Here is a 10044-nt window from a genome sequence, read left to right on the forward strand (position 1 = left end):
CATTCAGGCTGTACAAGAACATACAGCAAATACCAAACCTTTAAAGGTACCAACAGCCCTACCTTTAAAATGGCTAACTGAAAAGCCAATATGGATCAAACAGTGGCCTCTAGCTGAAGATAAATTACAGGCATTGGAACAGATAGTGCAAGAGCAACTAGATGCTCACCATATTGAAGAATCAACCAGTCCTTGGAATTCTCCTGTGTTTGTTGTAAAAAAAGAAATCTGGAACCCGAAGAGGAGGGCAAAGGGGAGCGCAGTAGCTCCTTTGTCCCCATAGCCTGCCTGCAGCAAGCAGGGTGGGCCCTTTGTTTGCGAGCTAACCAAGCAGCATGGAGTTTCGATCTGGGCACTGAGTGAAACATCATTGTGGTGAGTGAGTGCTGCGGCACCTGGGAACAGCCCGCCTACACTTCCTGATCATCCTACAGGGGCTATACTGCCTGGTACCTCCTCTCTCTTCCTATCCAATCCAGCTTACATCCAGATCCCCCCACCCCCTGTCTCCCTCCCTCCCTCCCTTCTTTGGCGGAAGAGCGCCTCCCAGCCCAGCCTGCTTGGGCGCTGGGACCGAACCCGAAGCAGAGGGCAAAGGGGAGCACGGTAGCTCCTTTGTCCCCATAGCCTGCCTGCAGCTGTGTGTGTGTGTGTGTGTGTGCATGTGTGTTGTGCATTGTGCACGTGATGGAGTGCATGTGGAGGTCAGAGTAAATTTTCTTATAGTCTTTTCTGTCCTTCCATCTTGATGTGTAGTTCAGTTACTGAACTTAAATCACTGTGCTTTTCTGACTGTAAGCGGAGACTGTTTGTTTCACAGCCACTCAGAACCAAATAGTCACACAGAACCTATATTAATTATAAAACTGTTCAGCCAATGACTCTGACATATTTCTAGATAGCTCTTACATTTTAATATAACCAATTTCTATTAATCTGTAAATTACCACAAGGCTGTGGTTTACTGGAAAGATTCCTGGTCCTTCTCCTTCGGCAGCTATATGGTGTCTCTTTGACTCTGCCTTATCTTTCTATCTCTGTTCTGATTTCCTGCCTGGCTTTACTCTGCTAAGCCATTGGCCTAAACAGCTTTATTCATCAACCAATAAAAGCCACACATAAACAGAATAACATCCCACATCATCTCCCTTTTTCTGTCTAAATAAAAAAATAGTTTTAACATTGTAAAACTGCATATACAAAACAGTTATCAAGCAAGAATTATAGTTATAATATTTAGTCCTTTTACATTTGTCAAATTAGGTAAAATACTCTATCATCTATCCTATCCTTGTGAATCTGAAGTTTTATAACTAATTTATCTTTTATGATAACTAAGGAAAACTGTTACTATAATTATATGTCTTCAGCTCTTTAAAAACCTCAGAAGGATATAATATTACCTAAGTAAACAGGAAGTGCATTATAAACAACTGCCAAAGTTCTAGATTTGACAGAGAAATCTTGCTGCATAGACAGTCACCCAAAGTTCTTCTGTACTATTGGGATATCCATCTTCAGCTTACAGACCCATAATATCTTTGTTGTCCTACAAAATGTCTGGCAGACTCTTTCATGAATGAGGAGCCCTGAAGGACTGTCTCACCTTCTTTAGGTAAGTTCACAAGTTATTTTTTGTGTGCCCTGCAAGTCTGGTTCTTACAGCATACTATCAAGTAGTCCAGGCAAGAGCAGTTTCTTGCCCAAATGGCTAGCCTTGCCACATTGAAGGCAAATTCCATAATGAGTTTCTTCAATACCCCTCAATCCCTGCAAAGTAGATTGGTGCTGCCAGAAGCAGACCTGTCTTGCTGTTGAGAAAATTTTAAGTTCTTAAAACCCTTAAAATGCCATATTTTGTAGGTCTTTGAAAGGGTTGAAGAATACATATCCATTTGAAATAATATCTCTCTGTACATGTAGAAAACCTAACTAACATGACTACAAGTTTGACTGTTATAAATGTCTATTAATCTGTAATTTTTAATTATAAATGAGCTGTATAAATATAACATCTTAAACAAGAATAGATATATACATACAATAAAATTGATCTTAAATTTGTATCAATCCAAAGTTTATACCTATGTAAAGTATTCATCTCTATGTCATATCCCCCTTATTTTTCCTCTTAGAAATTGACTATGACCATTAAACACTTATAATCGTCTCCCCTTAAATGAAAACAAACATAACCGATCATTTTGGGAATTTGGGCATAGTTCTAGAGACTACTTCCTGCTGATTATTGGGTGAAGTATTCTTAGGATTTCTAGAGAACTTTTGGGCATCCTTCCTGCTGATTGTTGAATGATGTATTCTTAGGGTTCATGGAGACCTTTCAGGAGGCTCTGTTCCATCAAACCACATTAGCCTAGAAGGAATCCATAGGTTCTCATCTTCTGTGGAAGCAAAATCAGAAACTCTTTTACAAAGTAACATATCCCTAGACTCAAATTTTGTCAAGATACCTTTATGTTGGTTTAACTTAGCAGCCCCCAGAATCAAGTCTCTCTCTGCAGTCAAAAAATTCAAAGAAAACACAACAATATCATAATCCAGACTCTCTGTAAATATTCCATCTTTACATGACTTATTTTTCTTTAGCCCTTTAATCTATAACTGTATTTACTCTTTCATATCACTTTTGTTGTTTCATTGAAAACTTTATTTTTTAAAACTATTTTATTTATTTATTTTTAAAAAAAGAAAACAATCTTTTTTCATTGTACATTCCGATCAAAGTACCCACTCCCTCCCCTCCTCCCATTACCTCCATACACCCTCCCAACCCACCCCATACACTCCTCAGAGAGGATAAGGCACATTGCTTTGGGGAAGGTCCAAGGCCCTCCCTATTATATCTAGGCTGAGCAAGTTATCATCCAAAGAGAATAGGTTCCCAGAAAGCCAATACACGCAGTAGGGATAAATCCTGGTGCCACTGCCAGTGGCCCCTCAGTCTGCCCCAGCCATGCAACTGTCAGCCACATTTAGAGGGACTAATTTGATCCTATGCTTGTTCCTCCCCAGTCCGGCTGGAGTTTGTGAGCTCCCATTAGCTCAGGTAGACTGTTTCAGTGGGTACCCATCATATTCTTGACCTCTTTGCTCATATTCTCATTCCTCTTTTTCTTCTCTCTCCAAAGCCTACATACATTTTTTAAAACATGCTGTGACCCCTTTAGAGGTCTTTTATGTCTGAATCTATTCAAGTGTGTATCTGAAATCCTTTTCTGACCAGGAGTGCCTTTTGTTTAATGCAAAGAAGACATGGCTATAACTAGCTCTGCAGCCCTGTTTGCTCCACCTATTCCAACATGGTGGAGGCATGTTCACTGCCTCTGCGAGCCATGCTCATCACCCCAGCTAGAGGGCCCAACAGATCTATGTCACCATTAAGCAATTTGTAACACATTGCTCACAGACCCCAAGTTAGGTGCAGGACCTCCTAAATAGCAAGAGTTCATTCTGCCAGCACAAACCAGGAAGCTGGATCTTAAAGAATCTGCAATTTTTTGCTGCTAAAACTTCTCTTAATGGTGCCATGCCTCAAACAGAGTCTATCTGAAAAAAAATGTGGCTACCAAGAAACTGTGCTTATCTCTGTTCTTTTGTGTTTAGAGTTCCTTCCCAAGCTTTCCTAGTTTTCATGTTGATATTGTTGCCCCACATTGGTTTCCCAATTTGTAACAAGAGATTGCTCATTTGTTTCCTGGCTACCCAGACCTGAATGATCACACAGAAACTATATTAATTGCAACACTGTTTGGGCAATAACTCAGGCACATTTCTAGCTGCCTCTTCTATCTTGAAGAATGGATAAAGAAAATGTGGTACATTTAACACAGAGGTAAAAAACAATGACATCTTGAAAGTTGCAGGCAAATGGATGGAACTAGGAAAAAAAAAACATCTTGAATGAAATCCCCAAGAGCCAGAAAGACAAAATAGTATGGACACCACAGTACTATAATTAAATGAATGCATGAGACGGAGAGATTCAGTGGAAAGTTGGGTGTCTTAGCTTCTGTGGACCATGGGTGGCACCCACACCCACAGGAAATCAGAGGAGAATTTGTCTGAGTTTTGTTCTCTGCTTCACCATGTGAATCCCAGGGAAGGAACTCAGGCCTGTAGGCTGTCAGCAGGTATCTATAGTCTCTGAGACATCTCTCTGGTGGATCACATTACCCATGGACTTGAATGAGCTCTATATTTATATTGGTGTTCTGAATACATATGTCCTTCATTCATATAGAGTGGATTCACCCCCCCCTGGTTTGACAGCACTATTTGTGGACCCACAAGATTACTTCCTCCACACATTAACTGCGACTCAGTGTCAGTCTCAGATGTCAGATCCGTTTCTGGGGAGCTGCACAAGAATAAAGCAGTCATCTGGAAGAAACCCTTCCTCAGTATACAGTGAGATCTGCTGTGGTCACACACAGCAGCGTCATGCATCCCTCTCCCTTCTTAGCCTTGCACAGTTGTGCTCTCAGGCAGAGGCAAGTGGCTTTCGCTGCAGGCTCCATCCACTCTGGCTAATTTGAAGCTTCCTTCCAACACTTAGTTGGAGCACCAAGAGAGACTCCTTAACCACACCACCGCCACCAGGAAGGTCTTCTCAATTCTGCATTTCATCAGATGTCCCTAATCTGCACTGTCATTCCAGGACAAGATGTGAGAGATCTGCTCCAGCCATGACAACAAGTGATGCTGGAGCTCCAGCCATGACAACAAGTGATGCTGGAGCAGGGTCTTGAACCTGCGAAAGCCTTGCATGGATGTCTGGCATCCTAAGACAATTCGCATTCCTACATCTTGAATTTGTCCCTCTGGTCTCCTTAAACTTCTCTTATTGCTTGAGGGTAATTCAATCTAACTAATATGATGGATATAAGTCAATTGTAGGGGCTGGAGAGATGGTGCCATAATTTTCAGTATTTCTTTCTGTCCCAAAGGAACAACAGTGCAGATAAAAAGCCTCCAAGTTCAGGTGGAACCTGATGCTCTCTTCTGGCCTCTTGTGGAATTAAATGCATGTGATATTCAGCCCTTCAGCAGGTAAAACATACATACATATATATCTACTAAATAATCTTAAAAATTAAACCAAAGCATAGTGAATGCACAGCACCAAAACAGAACAACATGGCCAACATATCTTAGAAGTCATTCTGTCTGCTGTGTGGTTATCCCTGATGCTGTATTTCAAGGAAACCAGAGACAGATACTTCCAGTTAATGTAATTTCTTTTTAAAAATATTTTATTGATTCTCTGTTGGTTTCACATTATGCATCTCAATCCCATTCTTCCCCCTACCCATTCCCTCACATCTGTGCTCTGCTCTTGCTACCTCCCCACCAAACAGAACAAAGTTTAAAAGAAAAACCCAAAACTCAAAATCAAAAACAAACACACAAAATCTTGGTGAGGACTCGGCAGTGTGGCCCAGTGAGTCACACAGTATACCCTTTAGTCCATACATCTTTTCCTGTAAGTTTTCCAGACCTTTGGCTTCTACTACACTATAGATAATGTATCCTCACTGGGACTCCTCTTGCATATCCTATTGAAGCTTGTGTCATGGAGATCCTGCAGATTTGGGTCTGCAGATCCAGACCCTCATTGCTCCAGCAGCTCCTAGATGAAGAGGGTGTTGAGGTGGGATAATCATAGCCCTGGTTCTGGGCCTGCATTGTAGCTGGGTTAGTGAACCTGCCAGGCTTCCCTCATCTTCACCACCCAGGCAAGCTTTCCAGCACTGCCTCAGTTAGGTCTCCCAATAGAGCAAGCAGAATGCAGAGAGGCCAGGATCCTGCTCTCACGCCCTCCCATCGAGCTCTCACACACTCAGACCACAAAGGGCCAGCTCTACTGTTGAGCCCAGGTGAGGTCCCAGGCCCACTCTCCCAGTTGCTGCAGTTGGTGAGAGGCAGACCCAGGTTTTTGTTCTCATGCCCCAGAGGCCATCTCTCCCACCACTGCAGGTGATATGTACTCAGGTGAGGCAGACGTCTTTCCCTCACCCTCGCCAACACAAGGGAGAAGAAGGGGTTAAACTCAGCTCTTCTGCTCTCACAGGCTCAGGGCCAGCTCCCCTGCACTGCTGCTAACAGGGTCAGCTCTACTGTGCTGCTCAGTCCAGGTGCAGGACCCAGCATCCCCATTATTATAGTTGGGGAGAGGCAGGTCAGTTCGCCCTAGTGCTGCAGCCTGTGAAGGGTGGGCTTCATCTGTGCATCTGTATCCTGTCTTCAGTGCTAACAGGAGCCACTATATCAACACAGATAGAGGCACTGGCAGGGCAATGGATGCAGACATGGCCTTTGGCAGCAGCTCAGGCCCAGAGGACACTTATGGCCGCTGGTGACAGCATAGGACACTCAGATCTGTGTGACCCCAGCAGAAGTGTAGCCCTCAGAGACTCACATGGCGGTGGCTGAGATCTCTACTTCTGTGTGTCTCTTGATTGGAAACATGAGCCATGGATATCAGCACAGACCCTGGCTGCATTTGTAACATGGACCCAGATATGGTCCTAAGCTACATCCTGGGCAGGGATGTTACCATGGCCATGGTTGTCAATGCAGGTCACTTAGATCAGCAGGGCCTAGCAGCAGACCCCAGGTGGGTCTAGGTGATGGTCCACATTCCAGGCTTCTGCACTGTCTTTGATGGCAGCACGAGCCTGGGACATAAATGCTCAGACCCTGGCTTCAGCAGAGCCATGGACTGAGACTTGGTTCTCAGCAACAGTCCTGGTCCAGATGTAATTATGGTCCTGGGTGGCAGCACAGCACTCCAAGACCCACATGCCCCCTGCAGGAGTATGTTCTTGTGACAGTAGCATAGTGGCCTAGACTGAAGATAGTTACAGAGCCCTCAGTGGTAACTGAAGTCACAGATATCAGCATTGCTGCCCACAGCTGTATCAGGGCCATGGCCTTTGGCAGCAGCCCAGACAGGGACAGCACCATGGCTCAGGTAGCAAGTAGGACACAAAGTTTTTGCACACGACTTTGGTAGATGTTTGTGTATCCTGAGAGGCATTAAAACAATACTGTGGTGTTTCTCATCAATTTGTTCCACATGTTCATTTCATGAAACAGAGTACTATAGTTTAGTGATAGCTAAATATATGACAATGAGGATGCAGTGTGTGTGTGTGTGTGTGTGTGTGTATATATATATATATCTCCATTATGAAATGGGTATACACGAAGTTGGCAACACCATCTACATACAAACACAGTCCACCTGTTTAGCCCTGGCTTTCTGGGAACTAACTATGTAGCCTAAACTGGGCACCCAAGAGTTCTGGGGTCACAGGACATTCTGGGGCTACAGGAATGAAACACTACACATGACCAAAGAAATTGTTCTTTAGAATAAAAAAATTGGAAATCTGCCTGTCTGGAATAACTGGACATCAACGCAATCTTCCATGACTGGAGAATCTCCCACCACATAGGGAGAGCTGAGGACTCAGTCAGCTTGCCGAGGCCAATGACATTAAACTGTCAGTAAAAAGTCCTGCTCACCAACATCTCTACCCTCGATGTTATTATTCCCCTCATGGGGGCCACTAGATGTTGAGCGTCAAGGTTCTCCCTAATTCTTGTCTCAGAATTTCTGTATCTCAAGCTCATTTTGATTCTTTCTTTTCTGCAGGACTACTGAGTCAACAGACCCATGGATCTGATTGGAGCGAGATCACCTGGAAGGGAGTTGGCATTTGCCTCACTGGTGAGTTCACAGCTGGAAAGGAGTGTCTTCTGAGGAGGAGGCCATGATCCTAGGGTGGAGCATGTCATGTGGTCATGTGTGGCTTCTTTGGCCTCCTCAGTTTTACCTCAAGAGCGGCTGTCAGAAAAGGAAAGGCAAGCAGACCCAGAGCAGCCTGGCTGGACCATAGGCTAGACAAAATCAGTGCCTAGAGCAGTACGGACCAAAGAAATTGCTCTGAAGAGCGAAGAGTGGGAAATAACTTTTTTATTAATAAAAACATATTTATTTTACTCAATAGTTCTTTTAAGGAAACACAATGTAAACACTAAATAATCTAACAAAATACCAAAACAACAGGAACAAAAGGAAGATAAAATGAATTCAAAACATCAAACCATAGCAAAGAAAACAAGAAAACCAAGAACAAACAAAACCCACCAAAAAACCAAACAAAAAAATTAAGCTTAGCAGCTTGCTTAATTAAACTATTAGCTTAGTCTTGCTGCAGATTTTGAGTGCAGTCCTCCAGCCTAGGGCTGGCCTTGGAAACATGGGAGGAAGGCAGGTACCAATTGTGCAAGGCCTTTTCAAAGATAGTATAGCCATGCCTTCTTAGGCCTTGCAGGGTGTCCTCTGAGGAGGAGGCCTTGATGCTAGGGTGGAGAATGCCATGGGTACAAACTGTCTTCTTTGGCCTCCTCCTTTCTCTCAAGAGCAGCTGTGTGAGAAGGAAAGACAGTCAGTCCCAGAAGCAGCCTGGCAGACCACAGGCTAGACAAAATCAGGGCCTATTCACGAGAGGAACCAAAGTCACTTAGCCGCCCACCCCCTATGAATGCCATTGCATGGGCTGGAAGCAAAGGTGGCTCACTTGCCTGTGAGACTTAGAGCTCCTGCTGCTGCAGCTCTGTCTGCAGGAAGCTCTCGTCCTGGGTTGTGACCTGTTCCAGCTCTGACTGGAGATTTTCTGAGCTGGAAGAGGAAGGCAGTTAGGGATCAGGCCTGGCGGGCACCTGCTAAGACAGCTACTGAGCCTGAAGCAGCTCTATTCAGCGGGACAATCCATCATTACTTTTCAGCTGAGCTGAGGTCGTTCCCTGCATTCCCCAGGGGAGAAGGGTCAGAGTGCACCTGGGCCTGGAATTTTTTCCTTAGTTTTAAAATCTGCTAGAAGATGAACCGAGAACTACACTGTGCTGGGCAAGAAAACACAGCACATTTCTCGTGTTGCCTAGATACATTATTTTAGATAAATACTAGTGTAGCAATGCCTGAGTAACAGCTCAGGACAGATCTGCATGGCCTTGATTAGATACCAGGTGAATGGTATCAACCTGGGAAACGGAATGTGGACCCTCCAGGGGAGCCTACACAACATTACAGTTTAGGCTCTGGTTATTCCCACAGCGCAGAAACCTTCCTGCACTCAGCTCCTCAACTCCTAAATCTTCTCTTATCACCCCAGAAATCTTTTCACAGGAAATCAATGCATGCTGCAGAGAGCCTGTAACCAGCAGGAGTGTGCTGCATGCAGATCTGCCCAGAGGCAGGAGCTTCTCTCTAAAGGTGATGTTCTGGAAGGAAAATAGAGTAGCAGGGGCACACAATGTCCTCCATGACTAACCCCCTCCTTCTAGGTTTAGGACTACCATAGGGAGATTTTGGAGGAGACACAGGGGACAAGGTACTGAGAAGATACCAGAGAGCTCAGAAGGGAATAAGAGCACACAATTCTCAGAAACACTAAGGATCAAACATGATGTTTCCTGGAGAAGTTCTTGATTGGGCTAGCACAATACCCTGAGGTGATTTTTCCCTGACTGCAGCTGAGAGACATCCAGCTTGCAAGAGTCCCCAAAAAGACAGAATCCAGGTACAGGTGAGCTGCCTGGTTCTAACTGCTCCTCCCGTTGGGCTCCTACCTCATCTCGGGGACACTGAGATGATGCTGCAGCTTTTCGGCCAGGTCCCCGTGCTGGGTGACCAGCTCCTTCTGCTTCAGGACATTCTTCAGTCCTTCCTCCAGGCTTTCTTGCTCCTGTTCATTAGAAGATTGTGTTCTCACTGGAGGGTTGCCCACTCCCATGTACACAATACACTCATGAATATGCATGCATGTGAATGTCTACATACAAACACAGTGCAATACAATAACATGTGTAGTTGCCCAGTTAACGCTAATATAAAGAGCAATCCCTATGGATATTGTTGAGGAAGTTAACTTTTGTCTGAAGAAGGAAGAACACAGTGCGATTTCTTTGAGTAACAATGGCTGATTAAGTCAGTGTCAAGTGATTTCATGTATT

This window comes from Microtus pennsylvanicus, chromosome 14, assembly GCF_037038515.1.
Source record: "Microtus pennsylvanicus isolate mMicPen1 chromosome 14, mMicPen1.hap1, whole genome shotgun sequence".
In the NCBI taxonomy this organism is placed as follows: domain Eukaryota; kingdom Metazoa; phylum Chordata; class Mammalia; order Rodentia; family Cricetidae; genus Microtus; species Microtus pennsylvanicus.